Source organism: Leucoraja erinacea, chromosome 14 (assembly GCF_028641065.1).
Source record: "Leucoraja erinacea ecotype New England chromosome 14, Leri_hhj_1, whole genome shotgun sequence".
NCBI classification, from domain to species: domain Eukaryota; kingdom Metazoa; phylum Chordata; class Chondrichthyes; order Rajiformes; family Rajidae; genus Leucoraja; species Leucoraja erinaceus.
In genome coordinates this window covers 27,352,298-27,366,875 of record NC_073390.1, presented here as the reverse complement: position 1 = coordinate 27,366,875, position 14,578 = coordinate 27,352,298, and positions in this window count along the sequence as shown.

The window sequence follows — 14,578 nt, the reverse complement described above, 5'->3', positions numbered from 1 at the left end:
AAAGCCTTCTGATCCGACAATCGGATCATTCTGTAGAATTATGCCATGGGAACACTAAACAGTTAATTATTAGAAGCTCAAAGCCTGCTGATTTATTCATTTCTTGCGCGGTTGTCCTTGTTGTGGTTTGCAATCTATGGCTTGCCCAGTCATCTTCCGGTAAGCGCACATGCCTTTATAATGCAGCACCCAATGCTTATCCAATGGTCATAATTGGTCTTTGTGTGAAAAGAGCCTTTTCATTGTATAACTGATAATAATGGGCTGTGCTACAGTGTTGCATGTGTGCATAGAGTAATTGCATCTCTAAAAGCTCCATAACATGAATCACTTTAATTGCTTTGCTGGATATTTACATAAAGAGCAGTCAATTTGCACACTGCTGATTCCACAATCAACAAGAAAATAAATAGCCAGTTAATCTTGAGTTTAGAAATGTTATCTCTGGGAAGTAAATTGTCCAATGTGCTTGGAAATTCATTTGTTTCCTTCAGATGAAGCAGGAGAACATGTTGGGCATGGCTGAGCAGGAATGTGAGAAATCTTTAAATGAGATGTCTGTGTGGGCACGAGTTCCACTCTAAATCCTACACTTCAGTAAAATAGAAGGTTATTGGCCTGTCCCACTTAGACGATTTTTTGGGCGACTACAGGCGACTGCTGCAAAATTTTCAACATGTTGAAAATTTTTTGGCAACAGTGGTGACAATTTTTGCTGTCGTAGGTTGTCATAGTTGACGTGGGGACCATTTAAAGAAATACATGCTGCTTCTTCCTGATGTCCTTTGTTGGATTTCCCTGATTGCTCTCTGGGTAATACAATGCTGATTTGTGATAAGGGATAAGAGATTTAGAAGATACACAAAAGTGCTGTAGAAACTCAGCGGGGTGCAGCAGCATCTATGGAGCGAAGGAAGTAGGCAACGTTTCGGGCCAAAACCCTTCTTCAGAACTTGAGCTTGAGATTTAGAAGAGATCTGAGGAGGAATGTTATCACACAGAGGACGGCTGGAAACTGGAGTGCTCTTTCAGTTCTTTCTAAAATTATTCTTTGGAGAAAACTGTATTTATCTTTGGGCTGAATGGGCCAGCAAAGAAAATTATTCAATGATTCAATTATTTAATGATGCATTGAATCAATTATGCTTTATTGCCAATTGAATAATAAACAGTGACATTCTTTCTTGAGCCAGGTCCGATGGAGTGGCGCCCAATCCAGCCGAACCACGGGCTTCTGCAGGGTCTTCAGACATCACCTTCAACTTGCTCATTCAATTGGATCGCCCGGGCCATGGCCCCAGGGGTGCTTCCCACAGCCAACTATGAGGGCGCTGAAGGTACAATCCGGGCTCGCTTTTCTACCGGCCTTGCTCCTCAGGATTGACATTGCCAGCTTCCTCTTCTTCGGTCTTGTGGTGTTCAGGGGACAAGCAGGGGCCGGGCTATGCGACTTCCCCCCTACAGACTGCAGCCTGCAAGATCTCTCTGCATCTGACCGTGCAGCCCACCAGTCTTTCCAGGCAGGTTCCCAACTCCAGAAGGGACGCCCCACACCTGCTGCCGCTTCTGACCGCGGCACGCCGTGATTCTTCAGACGTGCGCAGCCCGCCGGGCTCAGCTCACTGTTTTCAACTAGATTTAGTGCTTGAGTTTGTGGATTTGAGTCTGGAAATTGATTATGTTCGACTGCACCCGAAATCCTCGTTCCGCTTCACGAAATGGAACAGCACAAGAATCAACAACCGTGACGAGTATCCGCACTGACAGTCAGGGCTTGTAAAGTAGTTTCTAAAGTAGTTTGTCTGAACAAGGAAACACTCTGCTTCCTTGTTTCCCCATGATTGAAGTGGAAGCTATTTGACCAGGTCAGGTTAATTGAGCTGAAAATGAAAGGGTACAAATTAAATGTTCAAGATGATAACTAAATTGCACAGAATTCAAATCCGGATAATGTTAGAACAATTACATGACATGAATTTTCAAATCTGAAGATCATTCCCACAGGTGATGGATCATTTTGTGGACAGTGCTCTGCCTGCTTGCAACATCCTCATCAATGTGCTTTTTCGCAGTGGCTGCGGAGCATTTTTGAAAGGCGGGGGGGGGGGGGGGGGGGGGGCGGGGCTGAGCGATCACTGATCACTGGCCTTGGGGGTAACCGGCGAGGGAGTGGAGCGACTGAGTGGGGGGAGGGTGTGGGTAGGGACTTCTAGAAATTTAATGTATAAAAATCATGTTTTAGTGCATTGTAGAAGTATGATTTCAATTTTTTTTGTTTGAAGTATTTTTAAGATAATATAGGGGCTACATGAGAGATAGGAGCAGGTGGTTATTATTTTGTTATTGCTCGAACTCAAAAACTTGAGGATAATAATACAGGCCAACCCCTACCTCAAAAGTGGGAGGAATCTGAGGGGTAACTTTTTCCACACAAAGAGTGGTGGGAGTATGGAACAAGCTGCCAGAGGAGGTAGTTGAGGCAGGGACTATCTCAACATTTAAGAAACAGTTAGACTGATGCATGGATAGGACAGGTTTGGAGGGATATCGACCAAAAGCTGGTAGTGTAGCTGGGACTTGTTTGGCGGGTGTGGGCAAGTTGGGCCGAAGGGCCTGTTTTTACACTTGTATCACTCTATGACTCCATTATACCTCCACCATGCATGAATGCTTCAAAATCAAGTGGTCGAGTTTTATTGCCATATACTCAAGCTTAGAAACATAGAAAATAGGTGCAGGAAGAGGCCATTTGGCCCTTCCAGCCAGCACTGCCATTCAATATGATCATGGCTGATCATCCAAAATCAGTACCCCGTTCCTGCTTTCTCCCCATATCCCTTGATTCTGTTAGCCCAAAGGGCTAAATGTTACTCTCTCTTGAAAACATCCAGTGAATTGGCCTCCACTGCCTTCTGTGGAAGAGAATTCCACAGATTCACAACCCTTTGCGTGAAGAAAGTTTGGCCTCATCTCAATCCTAAATGGCCCACCCCTTATTCTTAAACTGTGACCCTTGGTTCTGGGCTCCCACAACATCGGGGACATTTTTCCTGCAGTTACAGTAAGTGAAAATCTAGCAGGCAAGCAGGATGCTTCCTCCAACCACCCCCATTTGAAGGCCACTATCTTCCACCGCTTCTACCCAGTGCTTGGTATCTACTTCCAGCAGCCACTGGTTGTCCTCCAGGATGCACCGAGCCACAGCCTGGTCCTTGCCAGTCACCAGGGCGAATTTGGCGCAGAGACTCTCACAGCAGTGGCGCAATGCTTCTGACGGCTGGGGACTCTTGTACTGAGGTTGATCCATGGCCGGAGCTGCAGCGAGCAACTCGCCAGCCCGGCAAACACTCGCCAGCCCCGGTTCCCCCGTCCGCATCTGACCCCACCGTTGCATCTGCTTCCATCCCTCCCTCCGTCCCGGCTCTCCAACACCCACGATCAGGTTGCCCAGAGCACAGCAGCGCCTCGTCCAAAGCCGGAAACATTGAAACATGTCTAGCCAAAAAAGTAGGGGACTGCAGCCCCCCTGGTTCCGTGACCCATGTTCCGGAATGTCTGCAGAAAATTATTGTCTTCCAAATTGCAAAATAAAACACATCTAGGATTTATTGGTTTATTTTAATTATTCTACCTCGTTACTTGATATCTCACGCCATCTGTGTCTCAATTAAAAGGTGCAATCAATTAAGTGATAAAGTAAATGGTCACAGTCTTTTCTCCAAGTTATGGGAATCTAAAACTGGAGAGCATAAGTTTACGGTTGAGTGAGGAAAAATGTATAACTGACCCCAGGACAACGTGCTTCAGTCTTGGAATAAGCTGCCAGAGGAGGTGATAGGGGTGGGTGCAATTACAGAGTTTAAAAGATACTTGGACAGGTACATGGATAGGAACGGTTTGGAGGGTTGTGGGCAAGCACAGGCAAGAGGGACTAACTTGGTTGGACAAATCAGTTGGTATGGATGAGTTCAGCAGACATCACAGACATCTTTAACCACTTACAACTTCATACTGAGATCCACACCTGCTTCAAGTTGACCACTATCATCCCACTGCCAAAGAAAAGTAAGCTAGTGTGCATTAATGATAGAGCCAGTGGCTCTGACAACCACCATCAAGGAGTGTTTCAACTGTCTGGTGATGGTGCACATTAACTCCAGCTTCCCAACCAACCTTGATCTACAGTTGTTTGTGTGCCACCACCACAAATCCACCATCGCCATCTCCCAGGCCTTAAACTAATCTCTGGGACATTAAGCCAATGTCCCCAGAACTAGATGCAGGAAGATTGTTCCCGATGTTGGGGAAGTCCAGAACAAGGGGTCACAGTTTAAGGATAAGGGGGAGATCTTTTAGGACCGAGATGAGAAAAACATTTTTCGCACAGAGAACGGTGAATCTCTGGAATTCTCTGCCACAGAAGGTAGTTGAGGCCAGTTCATTGGCTATATTTAAGAGGGAGTTAGATGTGGCCCTTGTGGCTAAAGGGATCAGGGGGTATGGAGAGAAGGCAGGTACAGGATACTGAGTTGGATGATCAGCCATGATCATATTGAATGGCGGTGCAGGCTCGAAGGGCCGAATGGCCTACTCCTGCACCTATTTTCTATGTTTCTATGTTTCTAACCGAGACTCTGACATTAGACCCTTGTTTATCGACTATGGATCCTCCTTCAACAACATAATCCCATCCAAACTCATCTCCAAACTTCTGGACCCAGGAATTAGTATACCCCCCCCCTTTGCCACTGAATCCCCGACTTTCTGACCCATGGACCACAATCAGCGAGTATCAGTAACAACACCTTCTCCCAAATAAAGATCAACACCGCTGCCCTGCCAGGATGCGTTCTCCGTCTCCCACTATGCTCCCTATACACTCCCGAGTGTACGGCCAAATTCAGCTCTAACTCCATCTACAGGTTTGCTGATGATACCCCTACATTGGGCTGGATTACGAACAATAATGAGATGGAGTGTAGATAGGAGACAGAGAATTTAGTATCATGGTGTCAGAACAACAACCTCTCCCCCAATGTCAGCAAGGCGAAGGAGCTAGGTAACGACTTCAGGAAGCACAGTGGAATACATGTCCCAATCAGCACCAACAATGCAGAAGTAAAAATGGTAGAGAGCTTCAAGTATCTTGGCGTGAATATTACCAACGATCTGTCATGGACAACCACATTGTTCCGACAACCAAGAAGGCATGTCAACACATCTACTTCCTTTGGAGTCAGAGGACATTCAGTATGTCTCCAATGACTCTTACAAACTTCTACAGATGCACGTTAGAAAGCACACTGTCAGGTAGCATCACAGCTTGGTTGGGAAACAGCCCTGCCCAAGATGACAAGAAATTGCAGAGAGTTGTAGATGTGGCCCAGTCCATCACACAGACCAGACACAGAGCTTACCCACACATGCTAATGTTCACAGAACTTATACACACACACACACACACCCACACACACACCCATGGACACTGAGCTTATCCAACTCGTACACATCCACACAAGCATATATTCATATGTTCGCACAGATCTCGCATGCATTCACATGCACCTTTGTTCGTGCATGCATATCTGTACACAGCACATGTGCACACAAACTTCATACAAACGCATGTATACACACACTCGTACATGTTGACATATGCCTGTATAAAAATGTTCACATGTGTACACACATGCACACACAATACCAACCTCCCGATTCAAACTCACTTGATGCACCTGCCTCTTTAACTCAGCTGGAATGGAGCAGTTGTGTGATATGTATTGGCTTATTTTAAGTTCTGATTTTTCCGCTCTGCTTTGTTGTTCCAGGTCAGGCACATGATTGCCTGACTGTCCTTCTCCAACTGAACCTAATCTGATGACACCATTTATCATAAGAAGCTGATGCAAGTCTGAGGAGGTGTGAAAAGTCAGAGGGAGATGCTTTTGTAAGTCACCAATGCACAATAAAATACACCTGTATGAAAGGAGTATGTTTTAGTCTGGGTTAAGCTCGTTTCCCACTGATGAGCCAAACTAAACGTGGTGCTTTATATTAATAACATTATTATTAATCTCCTATGAGATTAATGTGGTCCTTAATATTAAATCCCAGCATTAAAATCCAAGGCAAGATGAATCTCTTTACAATGCACTAATATTTTACTTTCAATACATAAAAAGTGAACAGAAGGATTATTTAATGTTCATCATACAATGAAATTAATGGTATTGATCGGAATTTGCAGTTGTGTTTGATGTAATCTATTGCACTCCACACAGGGAAGCCAAACAAACCATTATCACAGAGGCAACAGCCTGAACAAAACCTTGGCTTCAGTACAAATTCATTAATCACTTTGGGCTTTCGATGTCCTGAGGAGATCTACCATTCTGATGAATACCAACCGGCCACCACGAACTGGACTGATAAAACTCTATCCAGCTTGAATTATTCATTGTATGTTACAATACTCAGTTCCACTTTCAACATGAATGACAATTAATATTCATTATGTCTAAACCATAAAATGTATTGATATTAATGCTGTCAGCTCATTCCTTGTGCAACCTAGTCCATCAAATTATAAAAATATTTGTCTCGTGTTCTTTTGGCCCGGGATTTGCTCTGCTTGGCTCGTAAATAAACCAGACAACTACACAGTCATTATTCAAAGTGAACACGAGTCATGGCGTTAAAGAGTCTTACAGCACAGAAACAGGCCCTTCGGGCTAACTGGCTTATGCAGCACAAGATGCCCCATCTGCCAATCCCATTTGCTTACATTTGGCCGATCTCCTTTGAAACTTTTCCTATCCATGTACCTGTCCAAGTGGGGCATCTCTCCAGAAACCTCTTTTGCTGGTTAAAAGCTAATATTTTCATTGACGCTGGGGAGTTTTTGGAGGTATATCCTGCAGCAAACAAGGTATCTGTGCAGAATCCAGAGGAATCTGGGAATCTTGCAGATGGGTTTGGTGTGAGAGGGAACAAACTCAAGGATTTTTAATAAACTGATACATAGTTGTAGTTGTAATGGACAACAATGATCCCACCAGTTTTCAGGCCAAAAGTGAAAAGTCAAGAAAGAGTGTTTCATTGTTTTATGCACTGGGACCAGAACACTGATATTTTTATCGCTGGAGTTTTACAGGCACATTAGACAAAACTCAACAAATGAATATACAATACATTATCAGTTATACTTGGAATTAGAATTAGAAGAAAGGAGAAGAAAACGAAAAGAGAGGCAGCAATAACCAAAGCCCGATCTGCAATCTGGAAATACCTGTCCTGAATGCCGAAGAACTTTCAATGCCAGGATTGGACTCAAAAGCCACCTGAGAGTCCATCATCCTCGACCTCGACGGATAGCCACGACAAGGAGTTTAAGTTGCTGAGGTCGGGATGCGGTTAAGGTAGTGCTTGGTGAGTCAAGAGCCTAATGGTTGTTGGGAAGAAGCTATTCTTGAACCTGGAGGGAATGGTTCACTGGCTCTTATACCTTCTCGGTGGTAGCAGTGAGATTAGAACATGAGGAGATTGTATGGGTGTTTGATGATATTACCTGCCTTCTTGAGGCAGCGCTTCCTCTAGATCGCTTCAATGGTGGGGAGATCTATAACTACGATGGACCAGGCAATGTCCACCACCTTCTGCTGCATCCTTCGTTCTTGGCCGTTCCAATTACCGAAAAAGGCTGCGATTCAAGTAATCAATGCCTTCCACTTCACACCTGTAGAATTTTGGTAGAGTATGCGGCAGACATGTTGATTGTCCTCCAACTTCTGAGAAAGTAAAGGCATTGGTGAACTTTCTTTGCAATTGTATCAATGTGCTGGCTCCTACTGTTCATCAGAAATGCTATCACTGTCACAATCTGCTGTTGGAGGAACTCAGTGCAAAGGTTTCATTCTGTGACGAGTCCACTTCTAAAAACTGGAAGAGCAAGAAGGTGGTATACGCACGCTGAACATTGATGAGAGCAATAGATCGATTAGATGCACAGAGTCTCTTGGCAAGATTAGGGGAATTGAGGATCAGAGGACATAAGTTTAAGGCGAAGGGGAAAAGATTCAATAGGGATCTGAGGAGTAAATGTTTCATACAAAGGTTGGTGTATGGAACAAGCTGCAAGAGGAGGTGGTTGAGGCAGGAACTATCACAACATTTAAGAAACTGTTAGACAGGTACAAGGATAGGACAGGTTTGGAAGGATTTGGGCCAAACGTAAACAGGTGGGACTAGTGTAGCTGGGACATTTTAGCTGGTATGGGCAAGTTGGGCAGAAGGGCCTGTTTCCACGCTGTATGACTCCATGGCCTGATGACTGACATCAACTGAGTTTCACATGCCTAGGAAGAAGTCTAAACGAGCCAAAGCAAAGGAAGTAATGAGATAGACTCTTGCAAATGTTCAAGTTCACATTTATTGTCACATGCACCAATTGGTACAGTGAAATTTGAGTTACCATGCACATAAATGTTTATGTGTAATAGTTTATGCACACCCCAGGCCAAAATTGTCAGCATTGAGTCTGAGGTATTAATCTTCCAGACTTGATTATTCATCCATTGACATTTGTCACATTCCGCTACATCTGGCAGAGGTTTGTAACTGAGCAGATACAACTTTCAACGGCGCAATCAGAAATAGAAAGGTTCCCTCTCTGATTTACACTAACTCATATAATACCAGGGCGGCAGCAATTAAGTCAGCCTATATACTCAACACACATAGTATGCTACCAATCAATTGCAGACAGTCTGGCTTCATACAAAAATGTGCAAAGTTTAAGAGCGGCAGTATAAAGATGAAAGTTTTCCGAAGGAAGACACAAAAAGCTGGAGTAACTCAGCGGGTGAGGCAGCATCTCTGGAGAGAAGGAATGGGCGACGTTTTAGGTCGAGAGCCTTCCTTTCCGATCTCTTCTATATTCCTGTTTTCCGTCCCACTCCCCAACCACCGTTGGTGGGCCGTCTTCAGCTGACAAGATCAAAGCTAAATCTATGTCATGTTTTAATTATTTTGGGCATGGGCAAGGCTAGTATGTATTATTCATTTTTGGATCACCTGCAGTCTGTGTGGTGACAGTGCTCCCACAGTAGTGTTGAGGATAGAGGTTCAGAACGTGGACCCAGTGACGTAACAAACTAATGCTTAGGGAATGGACAGAACAGCAATTAAGTGGCTGCCTTGTGCGGAATAATGCTAAACGTCTTGAGTGTTATTATGGTAGAGAAAACTCCATTGTGTTGCTGACTTGTATCTTATTGATGCTGGAAAGGCTTTGGGGTATTAGAAGGTGGATCATGATACAGTATACCTGGTCTCATGGCCACAATATTTCTGGGTGGTCTGGTTAATATTCAGATGTTTACAGCCACTTCTCTTCCTCTAAGGCACTCAATTCTAAGAGTAGTGATTGCATCCCTCTCAATATTGAACTTCAGGTAACTCACATTTTCTCCCTTTCCACATGTATTAGAACTGTAAATTTCTATAGTGAATCATCCATTTGTGATAGTGACTCAGGTTTTGTCTCAGCTTAATTTTCTGGACATGTCCCACGGCCTGCTACACATAACACATGCAAAGAAAGCCAGATCACAGACCTGGCCTCACACCCCACACTCTCACAGCTATTCCCTTTATCCTATCCACCTCTGTGCCTTAAAAATGGTCTTTGGGTATTTTTAAAATGGAGGTGACAGGTTTGTGATCAGTAACTGTATCAAACGTTACAGGAAGAAGGCTGGAGAATGGGGTTGAGGGAGAGATAGATCAGCCATGATTGAACGTGAAGTAGAATTGATGGGCCGAATGGCCTAATTATACTCCTATAACTTTTGAACTTATGAGCTTCTTTATTTAGATTTTTATAGCCTTGATACACATCTGGGTTTTGCCCAGCATCTCTTTGGATATTCATCCCATTTAAATGGACAGCTCATTGCTATAAATTTTACTCACCTCATTGAACTTTTCCAACAAATGTAAGGTCATAATCTAAGTGTGACCCTGACAGATGATTCTGGTAATTTAAATACAAGGATGTGTCAGTATGCTAATGAAGCATTAGCCCGGTCTGTCATAACTCAGGAGATGCATCTTCACTTAATTCCAAACAAAACTGTATAACGCCAAAGAGAATGTCAAAATATAATTATATTCGAGATGAGCATTTGCATCATTGCTGTTGGGCACTTACAAGATTGTGATAAACAATACAGTATTGATGGAATAATGATTGTAGGCTCTGTAAAGATATTTTTCCATTGTTACAATCGCTTGCAATCTTCTTTCAAATACATGGATTTCTTCTATGCAATGATTTTACTGTGGTCAGAATTTTACAATTGACTGAGGTTAAACTTTGGTATATAATGGTAAATCAAAACGATAAAAAGGGCCTAACAACAGGATAAATTTGGAAGTGATAAGCAGTTTTCTCTTAGAAGCTCCCCAGTTCTGGCTGCATACCGTGTTAAGTATATGGATTTACCTCAGAGAACACTTGGAAAACCAGGGGATTATTTCGGCTTGGGAGATTGTTCTGTCATTCGGCCATTGGGTAAGGAAAAGATCAGGTGTATGGAGTTGACTGTCATGACATAATTCTGATATTATTATTTGCATTTATTAGAATGGTTTCTTGTTGTTCTTGCTACTCATGTTTGATTGCCATGAAGGATATTGGTGCTGCGCTCTGTGTAGTGTTTGCTTTATGCAACTACGCACTTTATTGGGAATATTCAGAAGGAATTCCACCTGTTGGTCTGGATTCACAATGAATTCACAGCACTGCCTTAATTACCATGTGACTGAGGTATTGGAAGGCATCTGTCCTGAATGGTGAGGAAAGGACCAACAGCTAAATTGTGTGTGTTTTTATCTTTCACAGAGGATCTGTGAAAAGAATGGCGCCATGCTTTGGCCACATTTTGCCAACAGCACAACGCCAAAGAATCAAATGTAACAGTTCTGAACTTATTCGGATAAAATAAATAACACAAATCAGTGATGTAGCTGACAAGCTACTAGTCCATTTAAATGGATTAGAGTTATTGCAATCCCCTGACGACAACGGAGCGGCCGATTGTAAGGGAATCCCCCTATCCCCATGTCCAATTCCTGCTCTCTGCACCTGGAACATCTAGTGGTGGTGCCATTCCTTCTACCTCCCGAGGTAATTCACCTCCAACATCATGACTGTGGTTCTACATCCCACCCGAGGCAGACTTCCGTCTAGCACTGGATGGGGCTACATGCCATGGTCAATAAACACCTGACAACTTACCCGTCTTCTTTCCTATTATAGCTGGGGACATCAACAAGGTCAGCTGGAAGAAATCACATCCAAACAACCACCAGCAAATGCCCTGCAGCACCAGAGGATCAAACACCCACACCCACTGATATTCCACCATCATAGATGCTGATCACTCCATCTCACTTTGGTAAATCCGACCACCTGGCTGTGCTCCTTCTTCCTGCAGATAGGCAGCAACTCAAGAGTGTACCACAGTAGAGGAATTAATCCAGGACTGCTTGGATTTGGTAGAACAAGTGATGTTCAAGGACATGGGGGTGGCACGGTGGTGCAGCGGTCGAGTTGTTGCCTTACAGTGTCAGAGACCCGGGTGTGATCCTGAGTACGGGTGCTGTCTGTACAGAGTTTGTACATTCTTCCTGTGACTGCAAGGGTTTTCTCCTGGTGCTGTGGTTTCCCCCCACACTCCAAAGATGTACGGATTTGTAGGTTAATTGGCTTCAGTAAAAATGTAAATGGGCTGAAGGGCTTTTTTTATGCTAAAGTCTAAAGTATAAAGGCTCGGTGATGATTTTGAACAAATATGCCATGGTTATTACTGATTTCATATGGAAATATGTGGAGGAATATGTCCACTCAAAAACCTTCTGACTGTTCCCCAACCAGATGCCTTGGATGAACTTAGAGGTTCGCAATCTTCTGAGTTCCAGATCTTAAGCATTCAAGTCAGATTCATATAAGAAATTCAGATATAAGGCCATCAAATAGGCTAAAAGGGACATTTTCCTCTAAGCTGGAGGACGAGACGGACTGTGCAGGGTTTGCACCATCACTTCTTACAAGACAAAATCAAGTGGCAGCTCAATGAACATCACTCCTGGATGAGTTCAATGCATTCAATGCATGCTTCAAAAGGGAGAACACTGATGTGCCTTCTCGCGTCCCCAAAGGCCCCGAATATCGTGCCATCTCAGTCACAGAGGCCAACTTTAGAAGTTCCGTCAGGAGTATGAACCCTCGGGAAGAGTCTGAATGTGATGATGTCCCTGGTCGCATTCTCAAAACCTGCGCTGAACAACTGGCTGAAAATTTTGCGGACATCTTCAACCTCTGAGGTCTGAGATTCACGCCTACTTTAATAGAGCAACAATAATTCCGGAGCCCAAGAAGAGTAAGGTGACATGCCTCAATGATTGCTGATCAAAGGCACTGACAGCAGTGGCGATGAAGTGCTTTTTGAGATAGGTTATGACGCATATCAACTTCTACCTCAGCAAGAACCTGGACCCACTGCAATATGCCTAGTGCTACAATAGATCACCAGGGGATGCAATCTCGCTGGGTCCCCAGGCTGCACTGGACCTTTTGGACAATGAAAACACATACATCAGGCTGTTGTTCATAGACTACAGCTTGACGTTCAACACCATCATCCCCCTCCAAATCTATTATCAAACTCAGGGAACTAGGTCTCTGTGCATCGCTTTCAAATTGGATCCTCGACTACCTCATCAACAGAACACAATCAGACCGAATTGGCAACGCGTGCTCCTCAATAACCATTGTCAACAGAGGCACCTCAAGACTATGTGCTCAGTCCCCTGTTCTACTCACTCTATACCTATTAGTGTGTAGCCGGACGCAGTTTTAACTCCATCTTTAAATTTGCTGATGACACCACTGTTGTTGGACATATTGCAGATAATGATGAGTCAGAGTATGTGGGAGATTGATAGTCTGATTGAATACTACTAGAACACCAACCTTGCCCTCAACGTCAGTAAAATCAAGGAACTAACTGTTGACTTTAGAAAAGGAAAGTTGAGGATCCACAAACCTGTCTTCGTCAATATGTTGGTGGTGGAAAGAGTCACAACTTCAAATTCCTAGGTATGTATTTTCTTGAAGATCTGTTCTGGATCTAGCACATTGATGCAATCATAAAAGCCCATCACGCCTTTACATCCTTAGAAGATTGAGGAGATTTGGCATGTCACAATCACAATCAATCACAATCACAATAATACTTTATTAGCCAAATATGGTTTGCAACATACGAGGAATTTCATTTGCCAAGTAGGTCATAAATAAAAAGCAATGGAACACACAAAACACATTTTAACATAATAATCCACCACAGAGACTCCTCCACATTCCTCACTGTGATGGAAGGTGAAAAAAAGTTCAAATCTCTTCCCTTTGCTCTCCCGCGGTCGGGAGCCTCGAGACCTCCATTGACAGAGCGATCTTCACTCCCGTAGCCGGTGGTCTGGCCCTCCGCATAGGGGCGATCAGCTCCTGCATTGGGGGGATGTCAGCTTCCCCTCGCAGGCAATCGAATCCCACGTCGGGGCTGGTCGAACCTTCCGCGACGTTGGTGATTTCCCGACTAGCCCCTCCCGAGACTGCGAGCCCTTGATGGTAAGTCCGCAGGCCATGGTTGTCGGGATCCCAGGCAAGGGATCGGCTCCGATGTAAGTCCACACCCCATGGTGGGGATCAAAGTCAGTCCGAGGAGGCCTCCAGCTCCATCGATGGTAGGCCCCAGATCTGGAAAATAATCTCATCTCCGGTAAGGTAAGAAACTGAAACAAAAAGTTTCTCCCGATCCCCACCCCCTCCCCCCTATAAAACAAACCGTGGAACATTTACATGAACTTTTAACACACACTAAAAATAAACAAAAAGACGAAAACACAGAGAGACTGTTGGCGGGGCTGCCAATCGTGCGGCGCCCCCGGTGGTACGTTGACAAATGCTCTCTTGACTATTGCAGGTGTATAGTAGATAGCTTATTAACTGGTTGCATCATGGCTTTGGTTTGGTAACTTGAATGCCCAGGAATGATGATGACAACAACTGGTGAACACTGTGGACACACATTACCCTGGCCACACTCTCATTTCACTTCAGCTTCTTCCCAATGACCATCAGGCTATTATACTCTACGATGTCCAACTAAGCTCTGAACTATGAACTGCCTCGGTTGCACTAGGGACTTCAGGCTTTGTTTGCACTCTATTGGGTCATTATTTATTGAAGTTTTACGCTTGTTTATCAGATTAGCCATTGGACGGCACAGTGGTGCAGCGGTAGAGTTGCTGCCTTACAGCCCCAAAGACGCGGGTTCAATCTTGACTACGGGTACTGTCTATGTGGATTTTGTATGTTCTCCCTGTGACCGCGTGGGTTTTCTCCAGGTGCTCCGGTTTCCTCCTACATTCCAAAGATTTGCAGGTTTGTAAGTTAATTGGCTTCTGTAAATTGTCCCTCGTGTGTAGGATAGAACTAATACAAGGGTGATCA